Source organism: Dendropsophus ebraccatus, unplaced genomic scaffold (assembly GCF_027789765.1).
Source record: "Dendropsophus ebraccatus isolate aDenEbr1 unplaced genomic scaffold, aDenEbr1.pat pat_scaffold_2015_ctg1, whole genome shotgun sequence".
In the NCBI taxonomy this organism is placed as follows: domain Eukaryota; kingdom Metazoa; phylum Chordata; class Amphibia; order Anura; family Hylidae; genus Dendropsophus; species Dendropsophus ebraccatus.
This window is the reverse complement of record NW_027209453.1, coordinates 922-20,266: the sequence shown is the minus strand read 5'-3', so window position 1 is coordinate 20,266 and position 19,345 is coordinate 922. Positions and strand designations below refer to the sequence as shown.

The 19,345-nt window shown below is 44.8% G+C and overlaps 1 long non-coding RNA gene and 1 pseudogene across 1 annotated transcript; one reads left to right on the top strand and one right to left on the bottom strand.

Annotated features, from left to right (window-relative positions):
* Positions 1-1,425: 1,425 nt before the first annotated feature.
* On the bottom strand, positions 1,426-17,567 carry LOC138775758 (uncharacterized). Its single transcript, XR_011360638.1, has 3 exons — positions 17,497-17,567; positions 17,213-17,272; positions 1,426-1,502 (listed from the first exon to the last, which is right to left on the bottom strand). It is a non-coding gene; the product is annotated as an uncharacterized lncRNA (long non-coding RNA).
* Positions 17,568-18,442: 875 nt separating this feature from the next.
* LOC138775759 (U2 spliceosomal RNA) lies at positions 18,443-18,621 on the top strand (annotated as a pseudogene).
* The last annotated feature ends 724 nt before the right edge of the window (positions 18,622-19,345 follow it).

Here is a 19,345-nt window from a genome sequence, read left to right as displayed (position 1 = left end):
TAATTAAAGGCAGACATGTTTTTTATTGTGCCTACCCAGCTTTAGGCTAGGTTCACACACAGTAAAATAAAAGCAAAATACAACCGTAATTTTTAATGAAAATAAAATAATGTGTTAATTGATGAAAAAAAGCCATTATTATGGATCGTTGTAATCAATTACAGCCTTTATCCTATACTATGTATGCACCGAAGCACCTTATATTATAATTATGGCTGTATTTCAATCCCCTTCCCTTCCATTTTTTGTTTCTTGCTTCACCCCCCCTTTTTCTTTATACTTTATATTGGCTTTGTTGATCAAGTCGGCGGTATTTGTTTTGTTTAGAATTTTTTTTTTTTTTTATGCCATTAAATGTACATGTGTGAAGTAACATATTGTATTTGAAGATTTAGGCTGGGTTCACACTACGTTTTTGCAATCCATCTTTTCATCAGTTTTTTTGTTTTTTTTTGTTGCAAAAAACGGATGAAAAAAACAGATGCATTGTGTGCATCCGTTTTTCCATTGGAAAAAAATGGATCTGTCTTTTTTTTTTTTTTGTTTTTTTTAACAGGCACAAAAGTAGGGTCAGCTATGTTTTTGTGTACGTTAAAAAAACGGATCCATTTTGATCCGTTTTTATTTTTTATAATGGAAGTCAATGGAAAAAACAGATCAAAATGCATGCACATAAATGCATCCATTTTTTTTTTTCTTTTTTTTTTATTTGCAAACAAAAAAAAGGATGAAAAACAGATTGCAAAAACGTAGTGTGAACCTAGCCTTATTGTAAAAAGTATTTTCTGTTTTGTTTTACTTCTAGGGTGCGTTCACACCTACCGCATCCGCAGCTTATTTTTCTGCAGGTCTGGTAGTGCAGATTTCAACCTGCGAGAAATCCGCATATGTGTGCGTTTTGCGTTTTTTCTGCAGCAAGTTTATCGCAACTGAAATGTCAGTTTAAAATGTCTCTCATTCTAAACGGACATTTCAGTTGCGATAAACTTGCTGCAGAAAAACCGCAAAACGCACACATATGCGGATTTCTCGCAGGTTGAAATCTGCACTACCAGACCTGCGGATTTCCGCGGAAAATAAGCTGCGGATGCGGTAGGTGTGAACGCACCCTAAAAAAAAAAAAAAAAGGCTTTCTGAAATTATGACAAAATAATTCAGAAAGTAACAGCAAAGTTTGCACGGAACGGCCGGTGTCAGAGAAGATCAGTGTGCAGATGTATGTTAACATAAACTATACATTACACTGGTTTACTTGTCAACCAAATAACAAAAACAAACAAATATTCCTTCACCCGTTCTCTCTTCTGTAACCCTGTTTTACATCTATAATAATAAAGGAGGTAAAATCCTGCTCTGTACATGAGCTGTGAGTAAACCACAAGGTGAGAGGACAGCAGAATATCTGAGTATTATATCTAGCCGTACCTTTGTCATATCAGATGAAGAATTTTGAGGATTTTCTTCTGCCATTTAGAAGCTGTAGAATAATTCCAAGTTTGATGCTAGAAGAGAAAAAAATACATTTCATTACAGACAAGACCCCTTTAAATGGATTATGACCTGGTTAGATGTTTGTGTTATTTTTTAAATCAGCCAGTTGATGCTAATATTAGCATTGCATCATAGGTGCCTTGCATCATGCATGCCCGCTCATCTATAATATTTTCTTGTCGTTGCTAGGATGCTTACCAGTGTATACAAGATACTGGAACCAACAACTATGTTGATGGAATAGAAGCTTTTATACCTGTTGACTCCACCTTTTGTTTGACGCTTACCTTTTGTTTTGTCAAACACTGTTCCAAAAACTATTTGTTTGCTTTTAGTATTTATATGATTATATTAACACATTGCCATCGCTTCCAGTTTCTTCTTAGGGTGAATTTACACATAGTAAGTTTGCAGCGGATTTCACGCTGCAAGTTTCAGCCCTGCATTTTCTCAGCAGATTTTCATTTCAGCTATGTACGGCCGTGTTACCTATTTAACTACTGTGGGGTTAAAAATATGAAATAAACAATGCTTACTTTTCCCATGTTCCCCCAGTGTGCTCCTTCTTCAGTCTCTGGCTCCTGGCTCCCTGGCGGCCCGCTCTGCCAATCAGTGCGCTGTCCTGTCCCAGCCAGTGATTGGCTGAGTGGGCTGTCAGTGAGCCAGGACCTGAAGACTAAGGGCCCTATTCCACCGGACGATTATCGTTTGCATATTAGTTAACGATTAACGATCTCAAACGACCGCTATTGCGAAAGACCTGAAAACGTTCACTCATTTCCATGGAACGATAGTCGTACTATGATCGTAATTGCGATCGTTTTTCTTCGCTATTCCTTCGCAATTGCGTTCGTATCTATGGCGAACGACCGAACGATGTCTTATTCAATGCGAACGATTCGCGAACGAGCAACGATAAAAATAGGTCCAGGTCTTATAAAGCGATCAACGATTTCTCGTTCGGTCGTTAATCGTTAACTGCATTTCAAGCGAACGGTTATCGTTTAGATTCGAACGATTTAACGATAATCTGAACGATATTCGTCCGGTGGAATAGGGCCCTAAAGCAGGAGCACATCTGGGAGATAACAAGAAGGTAGAGATGGGCTGATTATTATTTTTTAACTCCACTGCAGTTAAAAATAGTTAAGAGGGGCGTCACTTCATTCTCGCAACTGAATGAAAATCTGCTGCAAGAATGCAGGGCCATAGACTGTAATCGTACCAAGTATCGCAGCAAATTTTATGTGAAACTTGCAGCGTGGAATTTACTGCAAGAACACTATGTGTGAATGCACCCTTAAAGTGGTCCTGCTATTTGAATTAACTTTTGACAGATTGTGTAGGGGCGACAATAACTTTTTCCCTTGTGCATTCAACAACAGAAGCTATATTTTAGGGGTAGCTTTTTTTGTTACTTATTAAAAGAGGCCACCCCTGCCTCCTCCAGGAATGACAGACAGCCTGCTTATCTTCGGCTACGAGCCAGCTGTCAATCACTCCTGGAGGAGGCAGGAACAGCCTGAAGACAAAGCTGTGGTCGGAGAGTGGGGCGGGCACAGATAGTGACACAGACCTGCCTCTGTTAAAGTCAGCCCAAATAAAAATAATTTTTTCCAAAGACGCATTATCACAGAGACAAGGCAAAGATACCTACCTGTTAGGCCTTATTCACACGTTCAGTATTGTTTTCAAGTCCATAGAGTCCTCCCGCACAATACGCAAAAAATTTCTGCAAATCCTTTTTTTTTTACTGACTGCACAACACTAGTTATTAAAGTTGAGTTTTAAAAAAAACTAGCACCAGCATGCCAAACTCCTAAAAAAAAGTCCCCAGTAATGCCCACTTAGTAATGCCTGGAGGATCTGTAGCTGACGTCCATGCGGGTTCCGGGGGGAGGCTATACCTGCCAGCGTGGGTCCGGAGGCAGGGGCGTAGCTAGGATTAATGGGGCCCCCCCTCCCCTTCATATATATATATATAGAGAGAGAGAGAGAAATATAGAAAAAGCAGTCGGCACTACATAGGTATTAGGACGGGATACTGACCAAGATGTATGCAGGTTCTGGGAAAATCGGTATGTGATATATATAGTTTCGGTGGTGCAAGCAACTCGAATAGACACAGCTCATCCAACATTCGTAATAGAAGAAAAGTTTGAGAGTGCACTCACCATAAAAAACTTTCTTTATTTGTTTCTTTTAAAATCGCAGCTCATGGTGGTTCATAGCAGACGACGGCAAGACAAACCAGCACCTTCCACTGAAACGTTACAGCTGTTTCATGCTAATCACAGCACTTCCTCTGACCGGTCAGAGGAAGTGCTGTGATTAGCATGAAACAGCTGTAACGTTTCAGTGGAAGGTGCTGGTTTGTCTTGCCGTCGTCTGCTATGAACCACCATGAGCTGCGATTTTAAAAGAAACAAATAAAGAAAGTTTTTTATGGTGAGTGCACTCTCAAACTTTTCTTCTATTACGAATATATATATATATATATTATATACACACACACACACACACGGTGATGTGGCCAAAAAAAAATTCTCTTGTGGCCAGTGGCAGAATCCTGGGTGCAGCCACAACAGTGACTGGCAGAGCAGAAAGCCAATGTCTGCTTGTTCTGTACATCCACTGTATTTAACTATAACAGCATATTAGGAGCCTCATGGTTATATACATAGGTTCAGGAGCAGACTACCTTTTGCTTAACCCCTTATTTACTGCAGTGTGTAAGTGACCCAGTGTTCTCTTACATGCTGCAACACTAAAAAGGGTTAATACAGAAGACAATTAGCTCTCTGCTTCACTACTCTGCACTGATGATAAACCCTGACCTCTGCAGGAGCTCAGAGAACAGAGGTCAGAGGTTATCAGAGTAGTGAGGCAAAGAGCTAATTGTCTTGAGCTTATTAACCCTTTTTTGTGTTGCAGCATGTAAGAGAACACTGGGTCACTTACACACTGCAGTTCATAAGGGGTTAAGCAAAAGGACACAGGAGGCTCTTATCTTCCTTGTGCATCCCCGGGCCCCCTCCCTCCAAGGGACCCATAGCAACCGCCTTCCCTGCCTCTATGGAAGCTACGTCACTGTCAGCACCGGTTCCAGGGGGCGGGGCTGTAGCTGACAGTTCTGGGGGTCAGGTGTGTGGGTGGGGATGAGGGTCAGGTGGGGTAGTGTGTGTGGGGATGGGGGTCAGGTGGGGTAGTGTGTGTGGGGATGAGGGTCAGGTGGGGTAGTGTATGTAGAAGGGTCAGGTGGGGTAGTGTGTGGGGAGGGATGGGGGTCAGGTGGGGTAGTGTATGGAGAGGGATGTAGGTCAGGTGGGGTAGTGTATGGGGAGGGATGGAGGTCAGGTGGGGTAGTGTATGGAGAGGGATGGAGGTCAGGTGGGGTAGTGTATGGGGAGGGATGGAGGTCAGGTGGGGTAGTGTATGGGGAGGGATGGAGGTCAGGTGGGGTAGTGTATGTGGAAGGATGGAGGTCAGGTGGGGTAGTATGTGTTTGTGGTTTTTAGTTTATTTCACACAGTAATTATTATAATATTAGTAATAATTATTATTAATAGTTATTTAAACTATAAATATCGCAAAATTATGGTGTTTTTTTGCGAAGTGACACACCAACCGAGTTATACGCGTTTTTTTGCCGAAAACTGACACAATAAGCTCAAAAGGTTGCCCATCACTGCCATAGATGCATTTATAGTCCATTCCTATGATGGATGACTGGCACAAAAGAGTAGATTTTCCCTACTCCAAGATGGCAGGCAGATGACACGCAACATCTATGTGCATGCGCGATACGACAACATAGGGAACCCAGTATGAACTTTAACTGAGTCATGTCATGAGAACTTTTTCCAGACATGCACAGTACCTTTATTTACAAACATTATACAGCATGGTGATGCCTGACAGCAGGATATGTTTGAGTTATGAGTGGGTTAGTGACCACCAGACAACCAGTTCTATGCTGGACATTGAATTTTTTGTTTATCACTTTATGAGAAATATGGACTTTAGATCATGAATATTACACTAAGTGAGAACAATAAGGGGGAGATTTATCAAAGGGTGTAAACTGCTCATAGCAACCTATCACGCCTCAGTTCTCAGCTCTGGTAAAATGAAAGAGGAGCTGTGATTGGTTCCTGGGAGCAGTTTACACCAGTCTATATTTTACACCCTTTGATAAACCTCCCCCTATGTTTTTGTTGATTTTGTATATGTGATATCTATTTAAATATACACACACACACACACAGTGGTACCTCGGTTTAAGAGTAGCTTGAATTGAGAGCGCTTTGCAGGAGGAGCTCACAGTTTTTCAAAATTGTAACTTGCTTTAAGAGCATTGCTTTGGTTTAAGAGCTCCCTATACTTAGTGGGAGCGCGAGTGGGGGCGGAGCATGGTCTGCATAGCGGGGTCTACACTACTGTACTCTGACCCAGGAAGTCTCCCTCACCTTCCAAATTATAGCAGATCCACTTCAGGCTGGAGCTTGCATCAGGGGACAGGACTGTGGAGGTAATCTCTTCATAGCTGTAACCAGGGCTGTGGAGTCAGAGTCAGAACTAGTTTTGGCTGGAGTCAGAGTTGGAAAAAATGTACCGACTCCAGCTTTAAAAAAAAATCTTAGAACAATTTAAAATTGAGTTTTAATATGAATTTTATAAGTTTTGCTCATCAATATATATTATGAGCAACATTCTTTTTTTTTTTAAAACCTTTATTTATCAATTTTCAAAACAGCAATACAGACAACCGTGCAGACCATATTTGACATCATCGGTGCACGTTTCGCATGTCCCAGGATGGTGAATGTAGGCATTATATACACAGTATTAATAGGGTGCTGACACCGACAAATCTGGGATAAAAAGGCAAATAACATTCAGAAGATGAACAACTAACTGAGGACAAACATATCATCTATTCATACACACAGAATCATTCATACACGGCACTTCCCCCCCACCCCGCGAGACCCCATGAAAGAACCCGACATACCAACAGGGCCTCAAGTGGGCCTTACATTAGTCTCTTCCAGAGATATCCAGTGGATCCATATTTTTTTAAACTTTTGTGGGCACTTCCTACTTTCATATAAAGCTTTGTATAGTGGGACATACGTGTTGACTAATCTTATCCATCTAGTTAAGGAGGGAACATCTGGGCTCTTCCATTCCATTATAATGACTTTGCGGGCACAAAATAGAAGGAAGCGAATAAATAGTCTATAGTATTTGCTGTGCGTCACCTCATTAATGAGACCCAGCAAACAAACCTCCGGAGAGCAGATATGTGGAAATTCAAAATGGTCAGCCATAAAGGCCATAACCTCCCTCCAAAAGGGCATAACTCTCGGGCAGTCCCAGAGCGCATGCAAAAACGTTCCCATTGACCCCTGGCATCGGAAGCAAACAGCCGAAGTCATAATGCCCATCTTATATAGCCGCTCGGGGGTATAGTATAATCTGAGTAGAAACCTAAACTGTATGAGTACATCTCTAGAACTTACGACTGTGGGATAGAAAGTGGCCTCCACCTCCTTCCAGCGAGCAGCCGTCAGGGTCGGTATGTCCTGCACCCACAGCTCAAGGGCTCTTGTAAAGGGTGAGGAACCCTCCAATTGCAACAATTGATAGGCTTGTGTCAGTGGTTTAGGCAGGTCCGTAGCGCCCAGGAGGAGCTCCGTCTCAGAGAAGGCCAATGGAAGCCTGAGGGAGTTGAATTGTGATTTAACCGCATGTCGCAGTTGAAGATAGTGGAAAAAGGCCGACTGCGGTACTCCATATGCTGACTTCATCTGGTCAAATGATAAAAACACATGTGACTCAGAGAACAGGTGCAGCAGGAATTTCACACCGTGTTTGCCCCACAGGACCGACCCGGGAAGCGACAGCAGGTGCGGCAGATGTGGATTAAGCCACAAGGGCATTCTAGGGGAGAATTTATCATTAGGCTTCATCTTGTGGGCCACAGACCATACCCTTGCCACGGTCAGAATTGGAGTTACATACGAAGAGGATGGAGTGTAGCGATAGAGGGCATTTGTGAGCCCTTCGTAGGAACCCATCAGCGCCCCTGCCACATTCACCGCGGGATTCCTGAGATCCAGATCCAGCCACCAATTTGTATATACAAGCTGGGAGGCTAGGAAGTAATTTCGGAGATTAGGAGCAGCCAACCCCCCCTGACGCTTGGAACGCCTGCAGTGCAGCTAGTTTAATGCGCGGGGGTTCCCCTGCCAATAGAATGATCTCAGCATTCCCTCAACGCGCCCAAAGAAGGCGCGACTCGGGAAAGAGGGAGACGCATGGAATAAGTAAATAAATTTAGGCAGATATATCATTTTAAAAATGTTAATTCTCCCCATCAGAGACAGGGGCAGAGAAGACCAGGCTTTGAGACGAGCTTCGGTGGTGGCCACCAGGGGCTCCAGGTTCAGAGGGATGTAACTCTTAAGGGACGCAGTGACCTCAACCCCCAAATATCTAAACCGCTGAACCACCTGCAGAGGGACAGGAAGCGGGGACACGCTGGCATAGGTAGCCGAGAGAGGGAGCAAGGAGGATTTAGACCAATTAACCCTTAGGCCTGATACAGCACCAAAGGAGTCAAGGATAGTGAGCAAGTTCCTTAAGGAGGAATCCACATCAGCCAGGTACACCAGCGTGTCGTCCGCATACATAGACACCTTCTCCACCAGAGCGCCCCTTGTAATGCCACAGACCGAGGGGGAGACACGGATGGCCGCTGCCAAAGGCTCCATTGCTAGAGCAAATAGGAAGGGGGAGAGAGGGCATCCCTGTCTCGTCCCACGCTCCAGGGGAAAGGGCGCAGAGATATCCAAGTTAGTACGGATACGAGCCAGCGGAGCAGTATACAGCAAACGAACCCAGGCAATGAATCCAGGACCAAAGTGGAGACCCGCCAGGAGAGCCCACAGGTATGGCCATTCCACCGAGTCAAATGCCTTGTATATGTCAAGGCTAAGGACAAAGCCAGGAGATACATCAGCACTGGCAGCAGCTATGTTTAGGTGGAGGCGCTGGATGTTAATGTCTGTGGCCCGGCCCGGCATGAACCCAGTCTGGTCCGGATGGACTACAGATGTGATAACAGTAACCAAGCGGGTTGCTAGAATTTTGGCCAGAATCTTTGCGTCAAAGTTTAGTAAGGAAATGGGACGGTATGAGTCAGGCATCCTGGCATCTTTACCCGGTTTTAATAAAAGGACAATGAGGGCCTCCCTAAGGGAATCCGAGAGTGTACCAGAGTCAAGGGCACCCTGAAATAGGGAGAGTAGCCGAGGGGCCAACAGCTCCCCGTTGAGCTGGTACCAGTCTCCTACGAGCCCGTCCAGCCCAGGGGTCTTACCCGGTGGCATTGCTTTAATAGCTTCCACTATCTCTTCCACTATGATGGGAGAGTCCAAGAGCCCTGCCTGGGAATCGGTGAGAGGTGTTAGGGGGAGGTCTGCGAGAAACCCTTCAATGTCCTGAGGTGTCAGCGTGTAATTAGAAGAGTATAAATCCTTATAGAAGTCGAAGAAAACTGCATTAACGTCTATAGGATTAGTGACCTCATTCCCACTGGGGTCTAGCACTAACGGGATGTATGTAAGAGGCCGCTCATTCCTGGCTAGGTAGGCCAGTAGCCTGCCATTTTTGTCCCCGAACTCAAATATAGAAGCTTCTCTGGCTAGCAGTTTCCTGTCCGCCCGCTCCTTTTGAACCACCACCAGAGCTCTCTGCTTTTTAGCCCACACTCTATAATTATCATCCGAAGGGTCAGAAGCAAGACGCGCCTCTGCCTGCAACATTTCCATGCTCAACGTCTCCTCTCTCTCCCGACATCGCGCCCGTAGGCTTTTAACACTGGTGACGAAGGCACCCCGGACGGTAGCTTTATATGCATCCCAGCGTATCAGAGGATTGGGGTAATCAGAATTGTGCTCCCAATAACTGGTGTGCGCAGAACGCAGTGCGTCCTGCACATCAGGGGAGCCCAACCAACCAGGGTGCATCCGCCACACTATCATGGAAGGGTGAGATTTCAAGCGCACAGAGAGAACGACAGCAGAGTGGTCTGAGATCCCCCGAGCAGTATATTCAATAGAGTGGATAAACGGCAACAGATCAGGGGATACCAGAGCGAGATCTATTCTAGAAAAAGATTTATGCACTGAGGAATAAAATGAATACCTGGTGTCCACCGGGTGTTTCCAGCGCCAAACGTCAGTAAGGTTGAGGGCCGAACTCCAAGACAAGAAATGCGAGGATGCCGCATCCACCCCACTGGACCTATCCAAGTGAGGATGAAGAACAGCATTAAAGTCGCCTATGTATATGACTGGATCTGGAGGAAAGGAGGCCAGCTTCCCTGAGATGTGCTCCAGTAACGAAACAGAGAAGGGAGGGGGAAGATAGACACTAACAAGAGTAAAGGACAGAGAGTTATATCTACAGTGAATAATGACATAGCGGCCAAAATGATCACAGGCCACTTGGGTGACATTGAGAGGCAAGGCCTTAGATAGCAGGACAGAGACCCCCCTGGCATATGTGGAGTAGGTAGCATGATAACCACTAGCTATCCAGGCTTTCTTAAGGGCTAGGACCTTTTGGCCTGTAAGATGAGTCTCAGAAAGACACACTATGTGGGGAGCATGTTTCTTAATAAAATCAAAGCATAAGGCACGTTTATGTTTGGAGTTGAGCCCCCTCACATTCCAACTAAAAATTTTTAGTGTGGCCATAACAAAGGAAAGCAAGAGATACTATACGGGTATAGAAACCATAAAGTCCACGAAAACAGTGCCCACAGGGAGGGGAGAAAGGCCCACCATACAATCACACAACAAACACATAAACAAAACAGAAAGCATCTTCAACCACGTTAAAATAGACTAGCGAAGTACTAATCTATAAAACTAACAGAAATCTATAGAACTAATAGAAATAACACCCTGTCTAACACTAGAACTTGTGCAGACCTAGACCCTGAACTACTAAACCCCCTGGGGGCGAAGTCTCTGCCCTAACTAAACCTAAAGCTAACAATAGTTACACATTTACAGTACAACACACCGTAAAAGGGAGAAAAGAAAAATTAGTAACTTTTTTGAACAATATAAGACTCCAATAACATTCCCTGGCAAGGAGTGCCATGTCAAAACCATCACACAGGACATGAAAGTTGTAACGGATAACACACATTATTGATGTTGTCTCTGAAGACTGTCAAGAGACAGGCAACTATTGGATGCAGTGCCACAGAACTGGATGTGCTCAGTCAGCCGCCCGATCAGCAGCCCCCGGGGGAACAGGCGGGGCAGCCTCAGCCACAGCAACGCCTCAGCCGGCGACGTGAAGAATCTTGTGGTACCGCCATCAATGACCCGCAGTCTGGCCGGGTAAAGCATGGCATATTTGTATCCTTTCGCCCGCAATTTCACCCTGACCTCCGTGAACTGAGTGCGCGTTTTGCGTAGGTCCACCGAGAAATCCGGATAGAAAGACACTCTGGAATTGTCCACCTTGACTTCTCCTTTTATGCGAACCGCCCGGAGCACAGCATCCCTGTCTCGGAAATGAAGAAAGCGGGCCAGAAACGGGCGAGGAGGAGCCCCGGGAGGAGGAGCTCTAGCCGGGACCCTGTGTGCCCTTTCAACGGTAAAATAGTCAGAGAACGTGTCCTCCGGAAGTATATCTTTCAGCCACGTTTCAACAAAACGAACAGGGTCTTGGCCCTCAGTTTTTTCAGGAAGCCCAATAATGCGGACATTGTTGCGTCTCAGGCGATTTTCAAAGTCGTCTGCCCGTTCATTGACGGCCTTTATTTGCCTGCGCATCTCTGTGAGCTGGTCCGGAATGGGGCGGACAGTGTCCTCCACATCAGAAACTCTCCTCTCCACCTCGGTCGCACGCTCCCTCAGCTTTTGTGTCTCATGCCGTAGGATAACGAAGTCTTGTCGCAACTCATCCACCTTAGACACCATCATAGTTTGACAGGTAGTGATGGCGGCCAGGACTTCCGACAGCTTCTGGTCGATAGTGGATGCTGAATATTGTGACCTCTCAGGAGAGTGCAAGCGGGGAGGACTCATGGACCCCTCAAAGACAGACAGGGGTGAAGGAACGCCATCTCCGCCAGGTAAACATGCGAACTTTTCCAACTTTTGGGCGGCCTGAGTGTGAACCTTGTCAAAGGTAGGAGCGTGCAGGGCCATCTCCCCCTCCTGTCCCTCAGAGCCAGATTCCTCATCAGACACAACTTTGGCATGTGCAGGAGCGGGCCCCTTAGATTTCTTTTTGGGGCCTCCCTTAGAGCCCGCCATGGTGCCCACCGACAGGAACAAAAAAAGAGGGGGGGGGTACTCCGGATATCAGGGCAGACAGCACACAGAGGGCAACACAGATATATAAAAGCCTGGAGTCTCAGCAGCACAGTTCCACACAGCCCTGTAGGAAGACCTTATGGAGAGGAGAGAGAGAGACAGGTATCCGCAGAGGGAGACACAGTCCATGGGGCACAGATGCGCTAGCTTATGGGGGGGGGGGGCCCTCAATGTCAGACCATAGGGCCCACCGGATCAGGGCACACACCGGGCCTCAACACCACCCCCACACTCCTGTGGCATAAATGGATGGGCAGCAGGGGAGACCGCCACTGCAGGGTACAGGACAGAGCCGGTGCCAGGGCAGGAGGGAAGATCGGCAGGTGACAGGCTCCCTCCCAACACAGTACCTCTTCTCAGGTGCCGGCCGGAGGGGTGACAGGCTTCCGGATGGTGCCGCTGCACTGAAGAGTCACGTGTCCAAGATGGCGCCGGAGAAAGCGCGCGCACCAGCCAGGCACCGACACAGCACCGAGGGGGATCCAGGCAGCCCGGAGGCCGAGCAACAGTCCGGACGGGCCCCGACCGCTCACCCCAGCACGTCCGTCCGTACCCTGGCCAGGACCAGAGCCGCTCCGGTAAGTCAGGGCGGGAAGGGCGTCTTCCAACCGTCCTCCCGACAGCCGCGCCACACGCCCCACTCCAAGGGGGAACTCACCGGGCACCGGGAACAGATCTTGGACAGGAGCGGGGGCCCCAGTCAGCAGGAGGGCCACAGACCAGGCAGATCGGGTGCCGCGCAGCGGTACAGGCGGAGAGGAGCCTCTCCCCGGGACAGACCACAGGCAGGGAAGCAGGGCTCACCGGCCGTCAGGGAGGCGCCACGTCGGGCTTCAGGGGGCCCACACCGGATCCGACACCAACCACCCGCTCCGTGGGGTCATAGGAGAAGGCAGAGACAGTTCAGTGGTCGATTAGTGGCATTCAGGGTGAGATATCAGGGTAAAACTGCCAGGGAAGTACGGAGCTCCTCTAACACGCTGCTGCTCAGTCGGCCATCAAGCCACGCCCCCCCTATGAGCAACATTCTAATAGGACATTGGCCCTATTAGATAAGGGTGGTCGAGGAAAAGTTGTCAGTCACTATTTAACAGCTTGTTTCTGAGCTGGAAAAGTCCATTGTGGGGGGGGGGGGAGATCTGTGCTGTTCTCTTCCTGGATGACTGTATATGAGCAGCAGTGTAATATGAAGATATCCTGTGTAATATAGGAAGGAGAAGACCTAAGTAGTGTAGCAGTAACCTCTGTCCTCAATGTGGTGTGTTTCTTCAGTGTTCTATGGCTGCAGCTGTGTGTGTGTGTGTATGTGTGTGCGCGCTATGGCTGCGGCAGGCTGTGTGTGTGCTATGGCTGCGGCAGGCTGTGTGTGTGTGTGCGCGCCATGGCTGCGGCAGGCTGTGTGTGTGTGCTATGACTGCAGCAGACTGTGTGTGTGTGCTATGGCATGCCCCCACACCCACAGTGACCCCTCTATATTACTATGTGTGACCTCTCTATATCACTATGGATGACCTCTGTATCACAGGTATCTGGCATTGTAAGCAGTGTTTCTAGAAACATAGAAGACTGTCAGCAGGAAAAGACCACCTGCTCCATCTAGTCTAGTTGTGAGTAGTTCAGGACATCCTGGGTGTTCTCCCGCTATGAAGCGTGGCCGCGGTGTTTAAGTGTAAGTGACAGAAGAGTCCCCTGTCACTTACCGATCGGGACCCCCGCAGTGTGACTGCGGGGGTCCCGTTCGTTGAAATGGGACCGCCGGAGGTCTCTCACCTTCCTCTGTGCGGTCCGATCGGCGATCTGCTTCACTGTGCCTTCAGGAGATCGCCGATAACATGGATCAATGATCAGTGTAGAAAATGAAAGAAATGAATGTACAAGTCTCCCAAAGGGACTTAAAATGTATTTAAAAAAAAAAGTAAAAATCACTATTACACTACCCCAAAGCCCCTCCCCCCAATAAAAGCTTAAATCACCCCCCTTTCCCATTATATAAATAAAACATATAAAATAAATAAACAAATAAACATATAATATACCGTCTCGTGCGTAATTGTCCGATCTATTAAATATAACAAGCGTCATTGCAAACGGCATACACGAAGAGGGAATAAAATGCGCAGATTACCGATTTCATGTTACATTATATATAAAAAAAAAATAATAAAAAGTGATCAAAACGTCCGATCTTCACAATATGGTATTAATAAAAACTAGAGATCATGGCGGAGAAAATGACACCACATACAGCCCCGTAGGTGAAAAAATAAAACTGTTATAAGCGTCACAATAGGCCCATTATATTATTAATTAATTGCCGAAAAAAAGGATTTCATTAAAATATATATATATATATATAACATTAGAGAATCTGTGTAACCTGCATATGGTTGTGTTCGGACTGACCTATAGAGTAATAGTATCACGTCGCTTTTACCATATAGTGCATTACGTAGACACAGGAACCCTCCAAAAGTTACCATATTGCATTCTTTTTTACGATTTCACCAATTTATATCTTCATAAATAATAATTTTGGAATTCCTTCATACATGTTATTGTAGAATGAAAGACGCCATTACATAAAAAACAAGCCATTACATGGCTTGTAGATAGAAAATTGAAAGTGGTAAAGCTCTTAGAAGGGGAGGAGGGAAAAACGAAACACTAAGATCAAAATTTGCGCGGTCCACTGGTCATTTTGGTCTGGTCCTCAAAGGGTTAAAGCGTAACCGTCAGTTTCAGGGTCATTTTTTTTTAAACATTAAATATCACAGTACAAGTGATTTTAAGAAACTCTGTAATAGGTTTTATTAACCAAAACAGTTTCCTTCTGTACTGAAAGAGCAGTTTCCCTAGCTTCCCTGTCACTTCAGAAGAAGCAGGATTTCTGTGCCCATTATGTGGCTATGGAGAGGGGCTGAGAGGAGTAAATGAGCATGGAGGAGTTTTGCACAGCACAACACCCTGCAATCTTCTCTCAGTAAGTTCCTAGATAACCACTGACCTTTCTGACCCCTGAATCCAGCCTTTTAGGTGCCCAGAGAGTCTTCAAACAGCTGACCTTCATGTCACCCTCTTCCTGCTCCCTCATCTCCCTCGGCCCCCTCCCACCTCCATAAGGATAGAATGGAGAGAGCAGAGCCTGTCTTTACTGGCTTCTCTGTAATGAAGACGGATTTGCCTGATAATGCACAGAAGTCAGGGGGGGAGGCCGGGAATTGCTTTTAGAGTACAAAAAGAGGCTTTTTGGCTAATAAAACCTATTACAGAGTTTCTTAAAATCGCTTATACTACCGATTTCTGCAATAAAAAAAAAAAAAAAAATATGACAGTTACGCTTTAATATATCACTGCTGGTGCATATAAACCTTAAAACATGTTATGCTTAACTGTTCACGCTCCCCCAGTGTATTCCTCTGGTGTTGCTGGTGTTACTCGCTGACCGCAGAGCCTCCTCTTCTGAGACAGAGTCATCTCGGGAGTGACAGCCCCCTCAGCCAATCAATGACTGAGACAGGACAGCCCTGCAGCCAGTGATTGGCTGAGCAGACTGTCACTCCCCAGATGAGTTCATCTCGGAAGTGGAGAATCTGCAGCCAGCGGGGGACACTGGCGACACCAGATGAGTGCGGGCAGGTAAGCATAAAATGTTTAATGTTCTATATGCACCAGCTACAATATATTAACAATGCTGAATACCGGGCAACCCCTTTAATAAACATATTAAAAAGTGATCCCAATACTGTGCCCTGCGATACCTCACTAGGAATTGTGACCCAATCTCAGTATGTTCGATCGATAACCATCCTCTGTTTCCTATTAATAAGCCAGTTACTTACCCATTTACATATATTTTCCTCTAGTCCCAGCATCCTCATTTTATGGACCAACCTTTCATGCAGCACAGTATCCAATGCCTTTGAAAAGTCCAGATACACAACGTCCACAGCCTCCCCCGGATCCAGTCTATAACTGACCTCCTCATAGAAGCCGATCAGATTAGTCTGACAGGATCGATCCCTCATGAATCCATGCTGGTGCTGTTTTATTAACATACTCCAGTATAGCATCTCTTACAATCCCCTCAAATACTTTACCTACTATAGATGTTAGACTTACAGGCCTATAGTTTCCAGGATCACTCTTTGACCCCTTCTTGAATATTGGTACCACATTAGCTATGCGCCAGTCCTGTGGAACAAACTCTGTAATAGTGTCTTTAAAATACCAAAAAGATAGTTTGCGTGAATTCAACTGTAAAGAATAGGGATTGTCTGCCGAGGTAACACTTAACAGTCTCCTATACCCTGGAGATATAATATTAGGATAAATAATATTAGAAAAAGGCCCTCAAGGCTAGACACTTTTAGGTAAGGCAAGATAAAATATAATCACTAATGTTTTATGAATGAATTAATAATCGTATCAAGTATAAATGAGAGTTAGATACGCTAATTATAAAACAACATTTTAAGGTTATATAAATTGCCTATTGTTGTAATTGTACTGACTTGAGGAATATAGATAACATGTCAGTTTAAACACAAGGTGAAGGGTGTATAGACGAATTTAAATATGTTTTCCCTTAGCCCATTCAGCAGCAGAAGACTTACCCTTTTATCCCAGGCAGTCTGTTTTCAATAAAATTATACAAGGGGATGGAGATTTGTGGTTCCTTTTACAGTATGACTTAGTCATTAAAAATTCCTCTTACACAAACACAACAGAAGAATAGAAATTCGCACTCACCAATCCGATACAAGTTCTTTATTTACTAAACGTGAACATTACACGAGCAGACACCAGCAGGGTGCAGGTTACAGACTGTTTCGCGCAAGTGTGCGCTTCAACGGTCTTCTATTGTGTTTATGTGCAGGAGGAACTTTATATATAGCTGGCACCACCACATACTCCCCACCTATACAGACGTTATAGGTATCTCCGCATAGACTGTAGTGCCGATCATCCCTACAATTGTCTCATTAAAAATTCCATCATCAAAAAAACTCCACTACAATGCTGCTAAAAGGACTAGGGGAAAAGTAGTAAAACATTACACAGCCGTGCGGCTGTGTCACTACGGTAGTGATGTCAAAATGATACATGATGCCAGGAGTTCCCGATGCTGGTTCACAGCTTCATGCTTCGTAGCATCCATGAATGTGCCCTAACTCCTCCCTCTAGTAAATAGTTAGTGCTTAATTTGTAATGAGAAATATAGACAAAAATTAAAATAGCAAAGTCTTTCACCTATTTTGCAAATACGGGGTAAGAGGATATGAGAATATAATGGGATTAATGTCTATACATACCTGTGTAGTATCAGAAGAATGATTTGCAGGGTAGGCTGTAGAGGAATTCCAAGGTTTATACTACAATACAGTAAAAGAAAATATTTTTCATTACACACACAATTAAATCTAATAGGCACTACCCATATGGATTATGACCTGGTAACATTTTTGTGGAAAAAAAAAAAAAAAAGCAGCCAACAATGTTGATGGAAGCCAATGAGCTAACTACATGGCACAATACGGTTTACCTGATTGAATTAGTCTTGCAATGTTCCCTTTGTAACAGTTTTCTTAATACTTACCTGTAAATACTGGAACTGGGAACTGTCTGTCATGCAATAGGAGATCTCTGACTGGTACTTTTACAGAAAGCTCAATACATATAAACTATGACGGATAATAATAAATATAGGGTTTGTTTTTGTTTTTTTTAACTCCGCCCCTGCTGTTACCTCCTGCTTTGCAATGAAAATGTTGCAAGCCGTTCTGCAATAAGGCTTGTTTACTTGCTTCTGAAATCTACCTGATTATATTAACCCTTTTGAGTTATAGCATCATTTACATAGACTACACAATGGAACATTAGACTAAGCTTAATGGAAATAACCTTTTCACACCATGTTTTTGTGGTGTGCAGCAGGGGTACAAGTTGGGGGCCCTCTTTTCTGTAGGTAAGCAACAAAGACACTTGGCTGTCCAAGTAATGCAAAAGAAATTGTCATACTCTGACACCTTTCTATCTAGCCATTAACTTTTTTAATAATAGCAATTTGCACTATATTAGTTGTTCACTGGGATGGGAGCAGACAGGCTAACCTTTACTCCAACCACGAGCAAAAAAAGGAGCCTTGGTCCCTATGATCATGTTGCCGATTCACTAACCTCTGTATGTTGTATACTGGGTAGACACCCCAATTTTTTTTTTTCAATAACTGCTGTACCCTGGGACACTGCAGCCTTGTTCACTTTGTGAGCTTGTTACAGTATCTAGTTATGATGTTTTGAAGATTTGATCGTTCACGTAGAATAATGTTTATAATAGGAAGGTATCTTCATTGTTTATATGCTTCGATGGAAAGACATGTTTTATCTTGATTCCTCAAAGGACAGTCAGAACCTTCCAGCCCATAATTACACGATCGCACTGTACTGGAGTTGACAGGTGTTGCTTATCAAGAAAACAGAATACATATGAAATTGAAATTTATTGCATAGAGGATTATAATATTTTTATCAAAACAGACTCCCATCACTTCTTAGCCGTATGTCTAAGATCAAGTGTAGTATCAGTTTAATATCTGATACGTCCTCTATCTGAGGACCATATATTAATGGATTTTTAGAGCAGGGCGATGGAAAAAGACCTTGCTCTGTCCTCTTCAGACATTGGCCTTGTATTGCAGTGTTTCCAGGTTCGTGCACAAAAAAAAAATAATCATAAAAATGTGAGGGTTTATGAGCACAAAAGTGTTGCATTTGTGTTACAATTGATATTGTTACCCCTCTTTCCATATCAGGAGTTCTAAGCACCCTTAAGCTTATATTATGGACATTTCATATCTTACTGTATAAAGGATTTCTTTGTGACTCCTCCCTTCAAAACCGCATGTTTTTGTTGGTGGACACTGCTGTAGGGGTGAGGCTTAAGGGTTGTGGTGCCCCATATCTCTGCTCACATCATAGCTGTAGGCCCTGCCCTCCGTGATGTCATTGCTGTCTAGGCCCGGCCCGCCATTTGAATCGGCCCACCTAAAGGGGGTGGGCATAGACCTCTAGGTTGGTTTATTCCAATGGCTACAGGGGAGGCGGGGCCTAGACACTGATGACGTCACTGAGGGGGCAGGGCAAAGTGGCACAGTGGTCATGAAGGCTCCACCTGGGTGGCACAATCCGTTGACGATAAAAAAATCTTTTTTTCACTGGACCAAGCACCAAGAAATCTATTATAAAGTAAGGTATGAAAACTGCAGCATTTACAGCGGGTGTAAGAGAAGTCCTCAGAAAGGGGGGTGACAGTGTCACTTTAATGATGCAGGAAATCTTCATTTTGGGGTTTCCATTTTTACTTTGAGCTATAACTTACCTACACAGCCATTTGTGGGATTGTGGGACCAATTGTACTTAATAACATCTTTCATATTACCATAAAAT